This window comes from Ischnura elegans (genome assembly GCF_921293095.1).
Source record: "Ischnura elegans chromosome 13 unlocalized genomic scaffold, ioIscEleg1.1 SUPER_13_unloc_4, whole genome shotgun sequence".
NCBI classification, from domain to species: Eukaryota; Metazoa; Arthropoda; class Insecta; order Odonata; family Coenagrionidae; genus Ischnura; species Ischnura elegans.
The window spans coordinates 2,468,556-2,491,052 of NW_025791660.1; the positions used below are offsets into that span (position 1 = coordinate 2,468,556).

At 41.3% G+C, this 22,497-nt stretch overlaps 1 long non-coding RNA gene across 1 annotated transcript; it reads right to left on the reverse strand.

Annotated features, from left to right (window-relative positions):
• Positions 1-8,658: 8,658 nt before the first annotated feature.
• LOC124173106 lies at positions 8,659-10,314 on the reverse strand. Its single transcript, XR_006868386.1, has 4 exons — positions 10,070-10,314; positions 9,340-9,543; positions 8,809-9,197; positions 8,659-8,695 (listed from the first exon to the last, which is right to left on the reverse strand). It is a non-coding gene; the product is annotated as an uncharacterized LOC124173106 (long non-coding RNA).
• Between the last annotated feature and the right edge of the window lie 12,183 nt (positions 10,315-22,497).

The following is a 22,497-nucleotide window of genomic DNA, read 5'->3' on the forward strand; positions in this document are numbered from 1 at the left end:
TTACTCTTCAGTTTAACAAGCATTTAATAGTAGCTGTTTAGGAAAGCATTCCCTGCGGAGAGGGGATTTGAGAATACCTCCGCAGCATCCCTGCTTGTCGTAAGAGGCGACTAAAAGGGTTGGAATCACAATAACTGTGAAAGTTATGGTTCCTTAGTAATAAAATTGGAAATAATAATTTATTATATCCTGGAGGCATTAAAAGAATGTCATTTGAAGGTCAGATTAAAACTAAAAGAAGTTATCCTACATACTCTAAAAAAACTTTGACTATAGGAATGACAATATGACTGACTATATGAATGACTGGCATTTTATTACAGACATTGTTGGAGTGTTTTTTGATGCACCGGAAGGTCATTGCACAGTTTAATACACAACTCTGGGTCCCTCCTAGAAGAGACTTCACAATTCTGTTGAAGATATGGATCAGTTACCTGTCTAGTATTCTGTTCTTGGTAGCACATGTTTTTCAGAAACAAAGAAAAATTTTCCCTTGTAAAAACCCATGCACATAAAATATAAATACATGGTACAACAAGCAATTCTAACTTCTTAAAAAGAGGGTGGCCATGGCTCCTGAACTTATAATAATGCATAGATCTTACTACCTTCTCTTGAATTTTAAAAGTAAAAAAAAATGAAATGGATCATAGTCATAGAAACAGGAAATACAAGAAAACAGTTAACTAAATAACTCACTGCTAACATGCAGTGTGGAACTGAATTACAGTATGAAGAGATAGTATATACTTAAGTAAGCCGGGCCCTCGTGTATCTCAAGCAACCCATATTTTTTGTGCTGGCTCATGAAGTAAATAATGCAAACAAAAACTTAATTTTACCTCTTACTGTTGCATTACTCTATCATGGCAAGAATGTACAATCTATTAGTCAAAATTATTTGCTAAAGTTAAGTGTTCCTGTATGTCTTTTGAATGAATTTATTGGCTTACACATCAATATCGCCATCCTGATATCCATCCACAAAAGTTAAGAAGTGTCTGCAATTTCAATCCATTATTATTCAATTACAGAAGTCTTTCAGCATGTTAAATGAAAACAGATTGCTCTAAGTAACTTCTAGATGCCTGATGGCAGTAGTTTTGTCTGTTTTTTGAGCTGATGGTGTGGGCAATTGCAAAACCTGAACATCTTGGTATCACATGGGAAAACTCAAGGTGATAGCTTTTTTTGCATTATGAAATTAAATATCATTACTCTCGATGAAATAAAACCAAGAATCTGATGAATATCTATACCATAACAGTTATTTTTAATTTTCGATGCTTTCGCCTAGATCTGAGAAAAATCATTTCCTCACTTTCTCTGTCCCACACCTCATTGTCTTTGTTGCAGTGTAGTTCATTCGCAATGCAACATTTTTTAAGCCTTATCAATGCCATCACTGATTCGGAATTCATCGTGGGCAGTAGCAAGTTTTTTTTAGTGATGAAGGTATTCTTGGTTCAAGTGGAGTGCTGATGGTGGTTGAAGTTTGTGGAGGGAATATGCATTACTAAGACGTAGCATTGCGTGACACAAATGAGTTAAATGATTGGATCCAGTGCTTTGGAGATGGGTCTTCTAGGCTGTCTGGTGGATGCTGTAGCAATGGTTGAACTACCATTACAACTTAGTGGCACAGCTACGGAATATACCCTGTAATCTTTGAATTGTTAATTAAATAGCTATTGGGTTTACACTGCTTCTCCTACCCTCCTTTAGGAACATAAGTTTTTTACTCGGCTTTTGCTTCTGACAAAACATTTTGGTATTCAGTATGCCACTTAGTGAATATTTTTTGACATTGGGTATTGCATGGATTGCAAATAAGCAAACATGATGAAAGCACAATAGACTTAGTTCTGATTGTTGCAAGTTCTTGGTCATTCTCATTAGGAAAGCATTACCTGGGAATGGGGGACTAGAAAGTCAAACAGTATCCCTGCTTGTCGCAGAAGGCGACTAAAAGGGTGACCGTGCAACAAAGGGATGGCCAGCTCGATGTCTTACTTTCTCTGAGGCATCCTTTTACAGTTGGTTCCTATGTGTTGTGTTCACAAAATACTCACACGGGTGTTTTATGATTGCAACGGATTTATTTCGTACTTTTGGTTACATTCGGGTGTGGCCAGGGATGCGTCAGAGCATCCTGAATGAGGTAGTTGTCTGGCGTGCTGAATTCCCAAAAAATGGCCGCTGCTCACAAAACACTCGAGCAGCGAAAATACACAACTCCTCCCTCCTTAGTTACACAACTCACAAAAAAACTAACAATAGAAGGAAATTATGGAAGAATCACAAAAACAAAATGATGAATAAAAATCAATTTTAAAAATGAATGGCACCGGCAAACAAAGTCTGAAAGCACTGGTCACTTTAGTCACATTTTAGTCCTGTAAATAACCCGGCAACTTTCTGATTAATATTTATTAGCCAAAATTTACAACACTATTTTATACATTTATCATACAGGCATTTTCATTTACAAATTATAAAATATAAAAATTTATCACAGAAAAAGTATTTTTTTTACCAAATATTAGCTCTTTTTATCCTTCTTCTTTTTAGAAAACATCAGAATTCTTTTGGTGATTCGAGGGGAAACTCTTAACAGATTGATCACTACCGTCTCCGCTGGGGGTACTGCTGGTACACAATGACTGGGCTGACTCTGGACCAGAGTCCCCTGTGGCATGCTCCGCCGCATTGCGGCTCCAGTAGTTCAATTGCCTGAGCGTTGATCGTCTGTAAAATCATACCACTTGTCCCCATGCCTTGTCACCATAGGGGTGTTAGATGGCTGCCCCTCTGTTCTGCGGATCACCTGATCCACATGCCGACTTGCCAGAGCGCCATCCTCGCCTTCTATATCCACGTTGCGTGGCCCCATGATTGCTGTGATCCTTCCTGGCAGCCATCGTCTGCTTCCTCCGTAGGCTCTGAAAAAAACTGAATCGTCAACTGTAAATGTTCTGTTATTCGTGGGGCATGCAACACTATTACCAACAATATATCCTCTCGCTTAAAGGACTCCGGGACAGCTGCTGGATGCAACTTTGCCAGCATTGTCTGCAGACATCGTCCCGTCAGCATTTTGGCTGGTGATCTGTTTGTTGTGGCATGTGGGGTCGTTCTCAATGCCAGAAGAACCTCCGGAAGCTCAGCCTTCCACTGGTGGGGTGTCAGTCTTTTTAAACTTCTCTTCGGTGTTTGTACCATTCTTTCTGCCTGTCCATTAGATGAGGGATTGTAAGGGGCAATACGCACGTGGGGAATTGACAACTTCCTTAAAAAATATGCAAATTCCGAAGACTAGAAGGCTGGCTCATTGTCTGAGACCACTTGGTCTGGAATTCCATGAACAGAAAACCACTTCCTCATGCACTCAATAACTATTGCAGAAGGCTTAGAACCTCTGGTTTCCTCTACTTCAACCCACTTCGAGTATGCATCTACCAACACAAAAAAATTAAGTCCATTAGTGGGGCCAGCAAAATCAACATGCAACCTAGACCACGGCTTCTGAGGAACACTCCATGGAATGACAGGAGAGCGTGGACCGATATTCAACACAGGCGGAGCATGAGGGAACCATCTGCTCAATGTCCTTATCTATGCCTGGCCACCAGACGTAGCTCTTAGCAGTGACCTTAGATTTGACAATGCCCTGGTGACCCTTATGCAAGGTTTTTAGAACGTCACTCCTCAATGAAAGGGGTATGACTACCCTATTTCCTCGGAGTACACATCCTCTTTGAATGGTGAGGGAACCAGGGGGATCCTTCGAGAATAACTGTGCTGCTGGGGACAGCTGCCTGTCGTTCCAACCATGAAGGAGTGACTCCCGCACTTCAGCCAAAACCTTATCCCTGGTAGTTATGCAGCTGCTACAGTATCAGCTGAGAGTGGTGAATCCCTTGGTGCTACCTCCAGCAGGAGGACACCTGCAGGCTCTGTTGTTGCAACTGACTCGGTCTCAGCAAGCTCTGATGGAAAACGGCTAAAAAAATCTGCATTGGTGTGCCACTTCCCAGGGCGATGAGTGAGTTTATAGCCATAGTTGCTAAGAAGCAGTGCCCAATGCAGCATGCGTGGACTCAAAACATCTGACACCTGTTTTTTTTGCTTAAATATACCTAAAAGGGGCTTGTGGTTGGTCATTATTTCAAAATTTTTGCCAATCAGGAACATTTTAAACTTCTGGACCCCAAACACAATAGATGGTGCCTCTCTATCAATCTAGGCTCTCTCAATCAATTCTTTCACTCCCTCTGGGTACGCGTGAGGCAAATGCAATTGGATGCTCTTGATCATCGCGTCCTAATTGTGACAGCACAGCACCAACACCATGAGGTGAAGCATCACACTGAAGGATTATAGGCAAAGTGGGATCAGAACATTTCAGCACTATACCAGAAGACATGGCCGCCTTAATATAGGAGACGCAAGCTGCCTCTCTCTCAGTCCATCTCCATGGAGCATTACTACACAACAACTGATAAAAGGGAGCAAAAACAGTAGCTTTGTGAGGAAAAAATCGATCTATTAATTTACCAATCCAAGGTACCCTTGTAACTCGGACACGTTGGTTGGTGATAGGTCATTTAGCAAAACTTTTAATTTTGTCATTTGTGGGCCTGATTCCATTTGCGGAAATGGAATACCCCAGGAAATCAAAATCTCTCACAGCAAACTGACACTTATCCAACTTCAATTTAAACCCTGCATCTTTCAACCCTTTAAGTGCTAGCTGTATCCTTTGCCACAAGAGTTTCTCAGTGGGTGCATAACAGAAAATGTCATCAATATACGCAAGAAAACCCTCCAATCCTGCAAGAGTAGTCTCCAAATTCCTTGGAAAATTGCTGGGGCAGAGCATAAGCGAGGTGGGAGGCGAAGCATACGATACAATCCTCTGTGGGTATTCAACGTCAGCACGTGCGAAGCGTCTTCTATCACCGTGACTTGCAAAAAGGCATCTAATAGGTCAATTTTAGCAAAATAACCACCAACCGGAGAGTTAAATTAGCAAGTCATCAATACTTTGCAGGGGATATATATCTCACGCGTACATAGAGGGTTCACAGATCCACTATAATCACCACATATTCTAATACTACCATCCTTTTTCACTACATTAACAGTTGGAGTATCCCACTCAGAATATTTTATTGGCTCAAATATTTTTTGCTCCACCATTCGATCTAGTTCATCACTCACTCTTTGGGCCAAGGCAAGGGGAACTGGACGGCTTCTACGGAATACAGGCTTGGTATCTCGTTTGAGGGCAACTCTAGCTGAGGGACCCACATATTCTCCGAGACCAGGCTCAAATACTTCCCTAAAACATGCGGGAAATCAGTCATACCAAAGGAGTGAATACCCTGAACAGATATGCCCAAGGAGTGAAACCAATTCCGCCCCAAATGGCTGGGCCCCTCACCTGACATAACCACCAAAGGAAGTTTGGCCTTGCAGTGTGAAAATGACACATTCACAAAAATTATTCCTGACAGAGGCAGTTGCTCTTTGGATAGTAGCCAATCGTCGGAAATACCGGATGAAAAATTTGGCAAGTTTCCCATTGTTCCCACGACAGACACGGAATTATCAGCCATTTTCACGCCAATAGTCTATTCATGCCTTCAAAAATATACGTCCGCACACAAAAAAGATCAAAACTCGACTCCGCCAACTTCGTCGCCATGCGGTCACAGTTCACACAAAAATAAATAACCACAATAGTCACTCAATGTTCGCCGGGAAAATTATTAACACTTGGTTAATCCCATTCTCGTCGCCAGATGTTGTGTTTACAAAATACACGGGTGATTTGTGATTGCAACGGATTTTTTAGTACTTTCGGTTACAATCGGGTGTGGCGAGGGTTGCGTCCGAGCATCCCGGATGAAGGTAGTTGACTGACGTGCTGAGTTCCCAAAAAATGGCCGCTGCTCACAAAACACTAGAGCAGCGAAAATACACAACAAATACCTGATCCAATGTACTTAAATATCCTACCAAATAACAAGGCCAAGTGAGATATGAACCACAATAATTTACTCCCGCACGCCAAGAGGAAGTACTCCATCCATCGGATTGAAGTACCCCACTCGCTATTTTCAAAGGCTGCTGAATATAGGTCTAGTTATGTCCTTTGGAATTACCTTATTTATAGGTGAAAAAATACCTAAGCCTTGCTAAATGTGTAATATGCCACCAACATGGCCTATAAGAGGATATGGATGCTGATGTTACATATTCGCCATTATTAACAACGTTAACAGCTCCAACAGTAATGTACAAGGAAATAATTCCAGGCTCCATTAACGCTTTAATTCCAAAGCTTCAGGAAAAACGGTAGGGCAGACTAATTGCTCATGAGGCAAACACAGCTTAAACTAATGGTGATATCAAATAATATAAGAGAAAAAATGGGATTCAGCAACAAAGTAATGGAAATCAATCATGATAAATTAAGATTTATTATACAACAATCACTACACATAACTCCACTCCACATTCTCAGCATCATCAATTATGTTCTGGCCACTTTCCTCTGTAATTAATTCTCTGGGCACTTTGACTGGAACCCAGTTGAACTGTCCTGCCTCTGGCATTTTGCAACCACTTCTTCATTTCCCCATCCAGGGCACTGGGGTCGTAATCCACCGCAGCACAGCGTCCTGCCTTGGCTGCCACTGAAAAGAAATCAGTTCAGAAAAATGATCATTCCAGAAACATTGGATATAATTTAACAGAAAAGGCAAGATTCATAGCTGTTCGCCACAACGTTTTAATTAATTAAATTTCGATTTATGTACAAAAAATGCCTGAAAAAAAACATAAGCTACAAAAGTGACAAAATGCAACAAAACCATGAAATCCTTCAATTATCCTCTGAATTGTCCCCCTCAATGGCAGCTTCTCCTGCTTCCCCGACCAGTTGAAAAGTCTTGCGAGGTCATTCGTGATGACTCTTTCTAATTTCTTCCTCGTCCATTTTAGTAGGTCTTTCGCTCATGATTAAAAAAAAACTCAATCTTGTCAAGAAGAAAAAAGAAAATGTAATTTTATCCTCATGTCAATGAAATCAAACTAGGAAAGCAAAACTTAGTAATACCTATCAGTTACCCAAGTAGCAAAATCTTATGTAAAAGTTATTTTAAAATATATTGCAAGATTATTTTAAAACGGTTTTAAAATAATTTTGAAAACATATTTGCTTTCTCTGTTTCAATGTTACAAATATTTTTTTCGTTATTTTAAAATGATTTTAACATTAGTTTAAAATATGTTTAATTCTTGAAGAAGTTTTTAATTATAACTTTAAAATCATTTTAAAATATTTCAGCATACTTTTAAAATAATTTTAACAAAGGCATAAAACATGTTTAACCCTTGAAGAAGCTATGAATTTTTACTTTAAAATTGTCTCAATTTCAGCATATTTTAAAAATAATTTTTACATTAGTTTAAAATGTTAAAGCATTGAAGAAAATATGAACTATCATTTCAAAATTTGTTTTAAACATGCTATAAATATTTTGCAGCTTTGTAAAAGGGAATGGGGGAGATGGACTGGAATAAGTCAATCTTCAAGAAATTTTCCAGGCAAAAATCATTTTTTATTTACTTTGCTTTGAGTCTGGGCAAACAAGCAAGAAATACACAATTCCAATTTACTGCTTAAGTCAGGTACCATACCCCTCCACTTCTTTTTAACCGCACCTGGAAGCAACCAAAGAAGCCATGATTTACTATTACATTTTAAATACAATGCAAATTTACAAATTCAGTAAATGAATCATGTTTGAAAATCCAGAAATGTGAATATCAGAATAAATGAAGAGTATCTATATTAACAGAAGGTACTGATTTTTTACTTACTCATCACAGCCGAGCAGATGGCCAAATTATGGAATGCCACTTTTGATGTTGTATGATCTTTGCGGCTCTGGCCCTTTCAATTGAAGTTGAAAATTATTTAATTGGAAATAATGTATCGAAGGATACTCGTAGTAGTCCTCGTATAACTCGATTTCTGTGACTTAGAGAGGAGAGCTAAAACGTTTAACAAATGGCATACTATTAGATTATGAATAGATGAAAATAGTTCAAGATAAAGATAAATTACCCCATAAAAATGGTGTTTATATGCCAGTTTTATCCTACTAATGGAAATCATCCTCCTTTTAGGTTTTCTCAATGATTGCAACGATGCACTAATTCATTTTATCTTTAACTTTATGAGCAGGGTTAAAAGGACCACAATGACAATTGCCATACGGCCACATTTCAGTTTTAAGTCTTTTTAGCACATCAGCACTTTTTAGCTATTAATGTGCAAGCTGCGCTTGTGTAAGGCCTTGTCACAATGCTCAAGATTTGCAGTTATATAATTTTTGTTTGAATTGGGAAAAGTAAAAGTTGAATTACGTTTGGAAAATACTTGCGGTAGAGTTTCTGAATTCACTTTCATTCTTCAATCGTTCTTCAAATTTATTGAAGTCTTCCATTGTTTTCAGTAGGAAATGGTTAAGTATCTCAAATATCTTGTCGTCCAGCAAATCAACATCACTTCCCTCCATGGGAAGGTCTTCCTTCACCTCAACTTCTTTTGATTTCCTCTGCTCTTTTAGCTGCTCTTAGACATCCCTCACTTCACTTTGCAATCCTAATATGGCTCCTGAAAGTGAAAGCAGGCGTTAAAAAAGTAGTTAGCAAAATCTGAGAAAACTGCTTAGTGAAAGGTCGGAGTTTGTAAATTTTTTTGAGTGTGATGTTATGAATTTAACTTACTAGACATAGAGTATAACTGCTTCGCTATGGAAGTATTTATAGTTTCCCCGTGTGTGAAAGTGCAGACATGATGCCTGCTCTTGGGCAAGGGACATAGGGTCTTAGCTGCTTTATGTGTCACTTAATTTGATAGATCGAGGATGAGGATTGTCTCCTGGAATTAAGGGACTCTGCACTTTTATTTCTATTGTTTTGCCCTGCAGGACTTGCATCAATGGAAATGCTGCCTCTTCGCTCGTCAATATCACTCTCTGATGAGTGCTCATCAGAGTGGACTCTCCTTCTTTTCTCCCTTTTGCCTTTCCCCCTTTCCTCATTCTCGGAACTAGTTATGGACCGTTTTCCGGTTTCCAACCGCACCACATCGGAGAATGCCCTCTCAAAAACATCTGTAAAACAATGAAAATAGCATGTCAAGTTCAAGTAATGTTGGTTCCTCATTAACGCTAATTATTCATTACTGAGAGACAGAATTCACATCACTGAAGCTGCAGTAATAAAGTTTACCAACTTTTGCTGTGAATGACTTACCAAAATCACGTTTAACAATAGATATGGCAATTTCATCCCAATCATCTTCAGGAGGAGCACACTCTTTTGCCATTCTTTTTATCGTGGCCTTACTCTTGTCAGGGTAAAGACATTTGTTAGCTGTCACTAACCACACATTTGGTACACAGTCATGCTATTTCACATCATGTTTTAAAATAATAGTCCACGTGATAATTGAATAATCTAGAAAAAAATAAAAAGACACTTTAAATTTTACACATACAAGTGATACATATATAGTAACAGCAAATGTGAGTAAACCATTCAGCACAGTCAGTTTTCTCAAATTCATTCACTCTTTCCATCCACTGTTGTGCAACATGCCACAGTCACAATTCTTAAAATATTTCCCTTCATGGTAACATAGATAAATTATATAAGATGAGGAAGTTATCTTGCAATAATCTAAATGCATATTCACGCACAACCTTGTTAATCTATGCCCTCAAAGTATCATTCCCTTATGTTTTAAATCTCCAATCAGAAAGCCGCCAAATATTTACTGCATCCCCATTAACATATTAAGATAAGATTTTCATCCATTCACGCATAACCTCGTTAATCTATGCCTTCAAAGTATCGTTCCCTGATATCTTTAAATCTCCACTCAAAAATCCGCCAAACATTTACTGCATTCCTATTGATACATTAACTCTTAACATTTATATCCACTCACACATAACCTTATTAATCTATGGTGGGCACATACCTGCTCACAATCAAGATGTCTAAAAATTGGGTGCACAATCGCCTCTATACCGCGAAACCGCTTCCAGCCAGAACCACACGTGGTCACAAGACCGCTCACATCAACAGCTAAGAAGGAAAGAAAGAAACTGAAGAAAACCAAAGTATGCGAGGGCAATGCGATAAACGTTACTCATTTGTTTTATCCTATTACGAGGCGCGTCGTTCAAGGACAGGAAAGTTTCACGAAACACCTGGTATTCAACCGGTTATAGACAGTTGCAAGTTGAAAGAGGGAATTCCATATTATTTCTTTTTCTTTGGTATATATATTTTATAACCAACCATTGAGCAATAAATTTAATTAGTACTTACTGCTATTATTACCTACCTTTTTTAAAAGTTTCCTCCCACCATTTACCAATGTCATTTCCTATTGCAGGGTGGTTTAGTATTTCTTTTATTTTTTGATGTATTCGTGTGTGTGCCTCTTTGTTGTCAAGAATGCTTTCATCGAATTTCCAGTTTCTTTTCTGTGCCCCTTTGTGTGTGTGTGCGTCTATATTTATGTTTATGGCTATTGCATTGTGGCCTGATAATGACATCGGGAGGTTTTGAAATAAATTTACGTGTTTTTTCAAGGCTGTTGAAACGAAGAGGTAATCCAGTCTATTGCTTGTGTGTAAACCAATTCTTGTGCAAAGTTGTGTCTTGTTCCCTATTGCTAAACCGGTGTCTGTTGCTTGTATGCTGTTTATTAATAACTGATAGGATTTTGAGATTGGATATTTTATCGAGTTTTGGTTCGCATTACTATCATGTTTTCGGTATATGGTATTAAAGTCGCCACCCAATATTGCCTTCGTATGGAAACAGTTAACATATGGGATGATGGTCTCATTAAATAGCACATCTGTTTCCCTCCTAAACAGTGCTCCTGAGGGGGCATATATATTTATAACATTTATATCCTCTACTTTTAATGATATTATTCTGGCCGACTCATGCCGGCGACAATTGCTAGTATTCAGATTCTTTCTCGTACAAATTGCAATTCCGAGGTTTCCCTCTGCAAAGTTATCAAAGATTTTATAGTTTGGATGTGCCCAGTTTGAATCTTTGTGTACTTCCTGTAACAATATTATGTCCGCTTTTATTTCCTGGAAAATTCCCCAAACTGTAGCAATTTTTATCTATATATATATATACCTGCTGTGTTAAAAGTTATTACTTTCATAATGTGTGTAAAACATTTGTTCAATACATTGTCCAAAATACCTTTGTATACACATCTGCTTAATGTTAAAAAAAATGAAAAAAAAATCTTTGGAACCTGTTGGGTTCGATTTCCCATTAGTGGTGAGGCTCAAGCGCCCAAACTCCACCACCTTATCACTACACCAATTGTGATTGAGTAAGAACATAGTAAAACTCGAATTCAAAAACCCTTCACCCTGAGCATGTATCCACCCTCCAAAAGTATTACAGAAGCATACAATAAACAAATGAAATTTAACAATTTTCAATTCGCCTGGCCAGACGATGTTTTCAGCATTCTTAACCCATTAATGCCCAGACGTATCTTTAGATACGTCACACTTTAAAAATTCCTAAATACTCTGTGGTTTGTTGTTAATGCGATTTCTTTACGTAATACGACAGAATAAAGTCTTCAAATGGTATACAAGTGATTTAGATTATTTAAGCCAATATTTGCAATTTTTATGCTTACTTACACATGGCTGGTCATGAACTACTCAGAAATCGCTACGCTATGGTCATGTGAAAATTAAATTTTCACATAAACCATTGAGTTATCTGAATCCAGTTTTTACCTGTTTTATTTTAAATGTATAAGGAATATTATCTTTTTAAAGATATTCGTTTTTCTTTCAAGCTCATCACAAAACTAATCAGTAAAGTTTTGACGTATCTAAAGATACGTCTGGGCACTTGTGGTACTAAAAATTCAAGTTTTGATTTATAGGTATGTTTCATTCTATTTATTGATTAGATGAATAAGTAATAATTTTATAAACCTAATTATGTGATAGATCGAAGACAGTTTTATATTCCTGCCATTTCATGAAGTATAATATTAAACAATTAGGTAAATACAGCAAAACAGGAATTTTCTCAGAATTGTTGTGCATCATCATTTGAATTGTGATAAAGTACCTTCATTGGAAGCAGATCGCAATATCAAGTTGCCTATCCTGGCACAGTAGCGGATACAGAAAAGAATTCAAGGGGGGCACAAAAGATATCTTGAGCTATCTTTACTTGTATCGTAATGAAAAATAATCAAGTCACGTGCAAAGTTTAGGAAAGTTTTATTTAAAATGATTATAAACAAGGCATTATTATTATATACAAGGCAATGCCATCTTATGATATGAAAGAGTTACAATTGTAGTTCTGCCCTGTTTGGCAATGTGGGCGGCCACGCTCCCCCTTCGCCCCCCATATGTATCTGCCACTGTCATGGCATTACTTGTATTCTGTTTCGCCGACGGTGGAATGGATTGATTACTTTGTTTCTCGTTCAACTTTCCCCTGGCAATAATATCCAATTTGCAAGCCGGAAATCAGTGTACGAAATAAGCAACTTTGGTGAACATTGATAAAGAAACTTTGTACTACGCTCCATCACCAAAAACTCTGTACTTTGTATTCAAATTCGAGTCTCCGAAAGATATACCTGACATAAGGAGGAATCTGCTCTTTAAAGACTTTTCAACCGTCTCTTCTGTAAATACTTTTTTGTTACTTTTGTTGCACACCGCTTGCTATAAAAGTCAAGAAAACAGCATAGGGGCTCCCATTTACCGCTGAGAAGAGAAGACGTACCTTAGTGATGGAACAGAGGTGAAACAAATCCGAAATAGCTCTAACATCAGTGCTGTCAGCAGATAAAATTCAAGACAAATTTTATGAACAATTGTTAAAAAATGTTAGTACATTCTTAGTACGTACAAATCGAAGTGATTTATGAAGTGTTTGGAATATTGATTCTCTCTGGTCACCGTCTACTTTGTTGATGGCTTTATCGGAGGTCATCTCCAGACTGCACCATCGAAATAGTTTCTCACTCAATGCGAAGGAACAGGTTTGAAGAAATGTTAAGGTTTCTGCATCTGGCAGATAATTATTATAATGGGAAGAATGATGGCAAGGATAGGCTATATAAAGTTCAACCTTAGTTTGAGGTTTTGAACTAGACTTTCAAAACTGTAAGCGCTGGAGAATACTGTTTGGTGGATGAATCATCCAACCTCTACTATGGTCTATATGGCTGCAAGCAATGTATTAGAGGGAAACGAGTAAGATTATGGTTAAAATTATGGTGTATTTTCGAATCAAATCAACCTTTATCATGATGTAGCCAACCTTCAGAGAACAGATCTTGGTCAAGGAGATGTACTTTTAGGACTAGTGGATGAGTGAAAATTACCACCAGGTACAAACATATTTGCTGACAACTTATTCATATCAGAATTGATTACTATTAGCATACATAAAAAAATGAAAACTCCTGTGTGTTATTCTGTTTCCGAAATGCCAGTGGCGATCGCGGACTACGATTCTCACATGGGTGGAGTGGATCTGTGTGATCAATTCCTGGCAAATTACCGGACAACAATTAGGAATAAAAATGGTGGTTCAAATATTTCAGATGAGACTTAGATGTGTCAGTTGTACAGGGATGGATACGGTATAAAAAACTCGGATACAATATCAGACTGCTGTAAAATTTCAAAATGCAAATGTAAATTGTTCACGTTATAATACTATAATAATACTCAAAATTATATTCTTTGATGCATAATAATTCAAATTCAAGTATTAAAAACTACTGATGAAGGCATGGGTAATGAATTATATAGCAAAAACGTGCATAAACACAATTAAATGATAATGTGCATTTTTGACCCCTTAAGTGCCCAGATGTATCTTAAGATACGTGTAGGATTAAGTACTATGGAAATGTTAGAGATTTTTTAAAATATTTTTTCCCGCATCAGGTATGATGCCTAATCATAATTTAAGCAAAAAAAGTAAAATTTTTAGAAAAAAATCTTCTGGGCATTAATGGGTTAATTACACAGTAATTAGGCGAAATTATTATTGCTATGACCATCTTGCAAAATTGCGAAATGGTGGCTCCTGGGTTTGAACCCCAGACCGTCGCCATTGTTATTCTCCCAAACTCCGACGCTCTACCACTGAGCCATATGATTCACAAGGTTTTATTAGTCATAATTCACAGAGTACAACAAATTTCAAAACACTTTAGAAAATGAAAGAAAAGCAATAGAAAATAAAATAAAAAGGCATCTCTGGCCAAAGAAAATACAAAGAAATTGAGAAAGTTATTTGAAAGGACATAAAAAATAAATGGGCAAACTTGCTATGAACCCCAAACGGCACTGGGGTGCTTAATGTGAGGACAAAAAGTCAAAAACATATCAGGCCCATATCTTCTAGGATGAAAAAGTCAATGTCATTTCACTTGTTTATTATATTTTTTTTTTCTGGAATGGGGTAGAAACTCACACACTTTTTATTTTTTTTTTTGTTGGCAGCCTAGCCGGGGTCGAACTCAACAACTTCCAGAAATATTTCCTTAAGGAAATTCCGGAAGTGCGGTGGAGCGCCCGCAAACGACGCCGTAGTGACGAAGCCCAAAAGGCCTTTACCCACTGGCTTTTTATTAAGAAGAAGAAAGATGAATTTACTTATTATGGCCGAAAGAACATAGTTTTTGAAGGAAGGAAAGAGTTTAAAATTAAGCGTCATTAGATTAAAATCATCCAGCCGGGCACAACTTCCAAAGGAATCTAAAAAAAAATAAAATCGATTTAATTGCCTTCCATGCCCTCGGACTATCTCCACAGCCGAGGACATGGTGTGGCAGGTCGTCCATGTGGTTACATGCAGGGCAGAGAGGCGAGGTGGCAACCTTCATATTAAATAGATTAACCCTTGTGGGCAGAAGGCCCGCAATCACGCCGAACATCGCGCTTGCCACCCTCTCTTCCACCCCACATGCCGCCCAGTTCCTCCACGAGTTGGCGGAGGGGGGCGCAGGGCCTCCCTCCCCTTCCCCTAAAACCCTCGCGTACAAACGCTTGACTTGGAATGCCTCGCCCGGGCGAACAAGATCGGCGATCGCCCGCGCTGATGCGAGCGATCTTTTAAACTCGTGCGAGGCGGCGCTGCCGGCGGCCCAAGCGGCCTTCAACAACGCACTCCTCTCCGGCGAGTCCCCACCCAGAACCCTGAAAGTTATCTTACAAAAGATAACCCGCGATTTTAAGTCGGCATTAATTAGGTCAAGCCCCCCCTTACTCCGAGTAAGATACAACTGTTGCCGTCTAACTTTACGCGGCATTTTATGCCATATCATATTGTTTGTGTGTTTAATCAGTTGTGCGTGGTGTATTCGTGTCAATGGGAAAGTGTGTGCCACATACCAAATCTTGGGATAAATCAAAGTATTTATGATTCTAACCCTCGCCGTCAGGGGCAGGGAAACACAAGTATATTTACCCACATTAAATCTTATGGTCTTAAGGACCTCTCCCCAATTACGGTCGAGCATGGCGGGAACTGATTTCTCCCACCATATACCTAGGATCTTGACTGGGTCCTGCGTCACCTCCCAGCAGGGATTAGGCGGGGGTGTCCCCTGCAAGACTATCGCCTTGCTCTTGGCGTGGTTAATAACCACTCCCCCCGCCGTGTACTCCTCAATTACTTCACGAGCAGTTTCCATCTGTTCGTGTCTGTCGATGAAAAGAGTAATGTCATCGGCGTACACAATCCCGGTATAAGTCGAGCCGAAGCGCTCAACTCCAATCCCCGCCAGCTGTAATCCTCTAATTAGAGGGTCCATGGCCATCGCGAAGAGGACCATGGACAGGGGGCACCCCTGACGGACTGAATTCCTTATTGGAAAGGGCCCAGAAAACCCTCCCCCAACCCGAAGACAGGCAGTGGCGTCAGTGTACAATAAATTAATAGTTTGAATAAAAACCTCCGGAAAAGCCATCCGTTTCAAGACAGTTAAAATAAACTCGATTCTAATAAAATCAAAGGCTTTGCTGAGATCAATAGCTAAAACTGCAAAAAAACGGTCATGGGTTGGCGTGATTAAAAGATCTCGTAACAAAGCCGTTGCATCCAGGATGCTTCTTAAACTAGATACCGCATACTGGGATTTGTGTAAAATCAAATCGGCAACGGCCGAGATTCTAGATTTTAAAATGCGAGTAAAAATTTTAACATCACAGTTAAGGAGGGCGATCGGCCGCAGATCGTTACACGACTTAGGCCGATCAGTCTTTGGCAACAAAGTAATCACGGCGGTCCGCTGACTTGGAGCCAACTCGCCGCCGGACAGATAAAAAACATTAAAAATCCGCGTCAACACGGGTGATAAAATATCCCAGCATGCAGAATAAAACTCATACGGCAAGCCGTCCGAGCCGGGTGACTTACCCTTGGGGAGGGAGCGAAGAACCAGCTCCACCTCCTCCCCTTGGATCGCGCTCTCGAGCTCGAGAGAGTCTCTTTCTGTGAGGGTGGGCAGGACAGGGAGTGGGGGGCAAAGCTCCTCACTCCAGGCAGGGTAGCGGTCGTAGGTGCGTTTAAAATGGTTCTCTGCCTCAGGCAGAAGTCGCTTAATAGAGGCAGTGGCGGCTCTGTTTTTGATTTTAATGACTCGTTTCAACTCAGAAAGAGTGAGAGGGCCCCACCCATCTCGCTCCAACTCCCTCTGCCACAAGCGAGGGGAGTAGCGCTCAAGCTCGTGATTTAGAATGATTTTCTTTAGTTCACGCAGCATAGCATAGAAATTACTGGGCCTCTGGTCAGTAAGGATCAACTCCTTGAGTGCCTGACGATAAAAAGTAATCGTCCTTTGTTTGGCCTTTAGCCACTGCCTCGTGATGTTGCGCAGCATTAAAATAACTTTGGGCTTAAAAACATCCTCCCACCATTTCACAACATCACTATCCGGGTCGAAGGCGTCAGCCAGCTGAGCGACCTTCGCCCGGATTTCCTCGCGACACTCGCTCACCTCCAGGAGACGAGTGTCGAAGTACCAAGAACGGGAGGTGGCGGTGACGGGGTTAGGGGGGGGGGAGGGGAAGGGAGAGGTCAAGGGAAAGGGCACAGTGGTCCGAAATGGACAACGGCAATAAATTAGGGGTTCTGGGAAGGGATTTCAGGGCTTTAGATAAAAACAGAAAGTCTATTCTCGATCTCGAGGTTGGGCCCGTGCGTGTAAAAGGCACGGTGGCGGAATTAAAATCTAAAAAAGTATCCGTTAAACACACGGAATCAATAAGAACTTTAAAAGCCCGGCTCGGAGGCTCCACCCTCCCCCGGGAAGACTCGCGATCCTCCCCGCGATAAATACAATTAAAATCCCCCGCGAGGATGGCTTTCCCTGTAAAAACATGCAAATATGGCAACAGTGTTTCATTTAAAAATATATCCCTGTCCACCCTCCGCTCAACATGTGCGGGAGCGTAGACGTTTACCACATGGACATCTAAAACACGCAGGGAAGTAATTCTCCCTGAGGGGTGGAATCTTACACTACTAACCGGAATGCCGGTCTTAACTAAAATAGTTGTGCCACGGCCCGGCCCATCACAATTGGTGAAGGACCGGTAGAGGGGGTCAGGCCAGATCACCCCCTCCATGGTTTCCTGTAAACATGCAACGTCAACATTATGAAATTTTAAAAAATTTATAATGACGCTTATCTTAAGGGGGTTAAGGACCCCCGCAATATTTAGAGTTAAAAAGATCATTGTGGAAGCCAGTGGGCAAGTACACTTACGAACTGTCAACAGGCATGCTGCGGAGCGCGATCGTCATTTTCTTTCGCCGCGATCTTCTTTTTGCGGACCCCGATCGCGAGCGGCTGCGGCGTGAGGAAGTCTCCGCTGCGTCGCTTGTCGGCTCGTCACTCCCGCTGTGTTCAGGCGTCGTCTCCGCCTCGCTGCCACTTACCCCCCCGCTGGGAGGGTCGGCCGCCTTGGAAGTGGAAGGGGCGGTCTCGTCGGCCACCGTCGTCCCATCCTGGGTGGTGAGGGTGGGGGAAGGGATGGGGGCACTCTCGCTGATGTGGGAGAGGTCTGAGAGGGAGGGGTGGGGGGAAAGGGAAGCCACGGACGAGGTTGGGGAAGAAACCAGGCTTATTTCAATTGGTTCACTTGCCATTTGAGAAGGGCTGTCCTTGATGGCGTAGTCGGTGTCGTCTACGGCCGTGGCAGCGGAAATTTCCACTGCCTCGTCGTCCGAGGCGGATTCTTCGGGGGGGGACCACGGTCACGGAAGCCACAATGTGCTGCCTTTCTTCCCTGGCCGGGGCCTTCACGCGTTGGGGGAGGGGGGGGGAACTTTCCGGCTAGTGCCGAATAGATCCCGTCGCCAGTGCCGTCGTGCGTCTTTTGTTTCTTAGCAAAATCAGCGGCACTCTCGGGGACAATAGCAGAGGGGGAAGGGGGTCGTTTGGAGGGCAGGGCACCGGAAACAGCCGGGTCATCCTCCATGAGGGCCAGCTGGCCGGCAATGTCGGCAACTAGTTCCTCGTCCTCGGCAGGGGCGGCAGTTGCGGCTCCCGCGACGTCCGCAAAACGGCGGCCGATGTCATTTCGCGGGCAATTGCGCCGGAGATGTCCTTCTTCGTGGCACCGGGCGCACGTCTTCTTTTGTCCTTCGTATAATACGAGGGCCCGGTGCCCACGGATGCCTAAGTAAGACGGGATGTTCGTCTTTACAGCGACCTTAGCGAAAAATGTGCCTGTTTTTGTGCCCGAAAGGACATCCTTTCCCCGCCATACTCCCTCCCAGCAGGCCTTTACGTCACCAAATCTCTTTAATTCCTCGATAACCGCCGAGATAGGCATTTCAAGCGGGAGGCACATTACCTTCACTAGGACCGGTGCCTCCTCCGCCGAGTCAATTGTGGCGTCCATGACGCGCGCCGCGTTCGTAGGGAAGGGCAGCGTCCTGGTTCTCTTCTTCAGAATTCTTTTGAGGGTTGCGTCATCCTTCAACTTCAAGTAAATAATCCTTCGATTAAAGGCGATTTGTACGCCGACGACTTCTTCAGCCGCGAGGCCCAATGTACTCCTCACGAAGAGGTGGACCTCTAGCGGCGTTGGAAAGCGACTCTTGTCATCGGTAGCGATGACAAGGGTGTTGACTCTTTGCACCTCCATGGTGCGTATGGAACTTTGGGGGGGGCAGAAACACTTGTAGAAAACACAGGTGCGGTCAGTAGCCCTGCCCGGCGCAAACTGCGCGCAGGCAGGAAGAGTGGCACCCTCTGCCACTCTCCGAGCACGTGAAAAAAGAAACACACTTCTTGTGGAAATAGCACAAAAAAGGAAAAAACAGTCACACGAAACGTCCGTCAGCACCTCGACACAAAAACACAACGCCAAAATCACATGTTGAAGAGTTCGTCAAAACACGTTCGGAAAAAAACAAGTGCCGATCGCCGGCGAACCGAGATCTGCGGTCGGAGCGGCCTTATCGGCCGGGAGAGTTCAGGCGATCGGGCTTCCCGGGAGCGCAGCCAAAACACGTCCGCTCTCGAGGGATGGCCGTTGGAATCGATCCAACAACCTTTACTATGACGACGTCGCATTAACTCCATTACGCCACCACGACGTCTGACGTTGAGGTCTTAATAATGCATAATATCGGACCAGCAGTGAAAACCGTAGCAAGAACACACAGTATGCACACGAAATTAATCATTAAATCCATCAAAGATCGAAACAAAACGATAAATTTAGCAAGTAACATCACCCTCTTTGTTCATATATCTTCACATGGAAGCAAAATATTTGCAGTGCGTGAGCAAGGAAAACAAATGGAGTAAGGGAAACTAAATTTTCTTGAGAAGCAGAAGTGGCGCCACAAACTTTGTACTAAAACTTTTGAAAGTGACTGTACGTTCTTTGCCACAGAGAGCCTGCGTAAAAAATGCAACAAGATGCCTCCAGCCTCCTCCAGGTGCCTCCAGTGTTTAGTGGCTGGGATGAGAACCCGGGTCCCCGAGGGGAAAAGGTGTCAACTCAGGGACCCGGGTTCGCACCCGGCCACTGAACACTGGAGGCACCTGAGACTACCTAACCGACATACGTTCTGATCGACCTGACTCTAACGACCCCAATCTTAACGCCCTAATTTTTCGCATTTTTTCCGACGGCCGCGGCCGGGAATCGAACGCGGGACCCGCGCGTGGGAATCCAACACGCTAACCACTAGTCTACCGCCCCCCGTTCAAAACGTCTGATAATTAACGTGGTCTTTTCAAACGCGGAACCCCTGTGGTGACTTTCCATAACTGCAGGTGATGATAATAAGAACTTAATACGCAAAACAATCATTTATCGAGAAAGAAGTGATTAGGGTTATTCGAATATACTCTCGACGCGTTCTTTACAAAACTTTCTCGTCGAAATCACCTGATAAGACAGTTCCTAAGGTAGAATGTTCCCGTTGAAATTTTTTCTAGGTGTACGCCATCAACTATTACTACAATATTTTTAAAAGTTGTAAATCAGTCGCACAGATAATCTACATAACTATTTTCAATTCTCAAAGAACATTTAATCACGCATACGAACAAAATCTTTCTGATTTTGAAAGGTCTTTCCTGGGTGGAATGCAACCAAAAATCCTACGATATCTCCCGAAGTTGAAATTCTGTCACAATAACACTCTACTGAGTAATTTCAAACGCTTTAAAAGTAATCTGACCAAAATCCGATGAGAAATAATATTTAACACCGGTTGGCTGATTTTGAATTCTTTCTTGGGTGCATGACAACCACATCTCATGAAATATTTTCTTGAAACTTGAAACTCATTCACAATGAAACTCTACTTAAATAATTATTAGGATATTTCGTACGTTTTGAAAGCATTCTGATCAAAATCCAACGAGAGATACCTTTTTTAGCAAGATGGTTCTTTTTGAATGTGTGTCCTGGGTGTATGGCAAACACAAATCATGAAATATTTTCGAAACTTGGAATTTAATCACATTGAAACTCCTCTTACATAATAACTAGGATACTGCAAATGCTTTAAAAGTATTCTGATCGAAAACCGAGGAGAGAATACTTCTTTATCTCATGATGGTTCCTTTTGAATGTGTCCTGGGTGTATGGCAACCACAAATCATGGAATATTTTCGAAACTTGAACCTTAATCACACCTAAACTCAACCTTAATAATAATTGTAATATTTCAAACGTTTTAAAAGAATTCTGACCAAAATCCGACGATAAATACTTTTAACACTCAAGATGGTTTTTTTTGAATGGGTGTCCTGGGTGCATGGAAAACAAAAATCATAAAATATTTTCGAAAATTAAAAATTAATCGCACTGAAACCCTACATGAATACCTATTAGGATATTGCAAACGTTTTCAAAGTATTCTGATTAAAATCCGACGAGAAATGTTTACATTACTTAAGATGGATCTTTTTCAATGTGTGTCCTGGGTGTATTGCGAACAAAAATCATGAAATATTTTCGAAACATGAAATTAAATCACAAAAAAACTATACCTTAATGGTAATTAAAATATTCCGAATGGTTTAAAAGTATTTTGACCAAAATCCGACGAGAAATACTTTTTAAACTCAAGATGGTTGATTAAGTATTTATTGTAAATTTCAAAGTCCAGTTTCGGACCTGGAAGGACTGAATTTAGGATCGCGAAAAAAGAGGATGCTACAACTGGGTGGGACTGCTGTACCAGTACGATCACGCTATGAATGAGACCTACGAATATCAAGCGCCGTAGGGAAAGGAAAAGGAGAATTCCCGTAAAATCACTCTCACTTGTCACTTCCGCGATCTTTGTAACTCCCTCGAATGCCGTGTGGTGGTAACATCGTCGCTCATCGATACGTTCGTTCTTTGCCACCGAGAACCTGCGTAAAAAAATGCAACAAAATGCCTCCAGCCTCCTCTCCTCCAGTGTTCAGTGGCCGGGATGAGAACCCGGGTCCCCGAGGGGAAAAGGTGTCAACTCAGGGACCCGGGTTCGCACCCGGCCACTGAACACTGGAGGCACCTGAGACTACCTAACCGACATTCGTTCTGATCGACCTGACTCTAACCACTAGTCTACCGCCCCCCCGTTCAAAACGTCTGATAATTAACGTGGTCTTTTCAAACGCGGAACCCCTGTGGTGACTTTCCATAACTGCAGGTGACGATAATAAGAACTTAATACGCAAAACAATCATTTATCGAGAAAGAAATGGTTAGGGTTATTCGAATATACTCTCGACGCGTTCTTTACAAAACTTTCTGGTCGAAATCGCCTGATAAGACAGTTCCTAAGGTAGAATGTTCCCGTTGAAATTTTTTCTAGGTGTACGCCATCAACTATTACAAC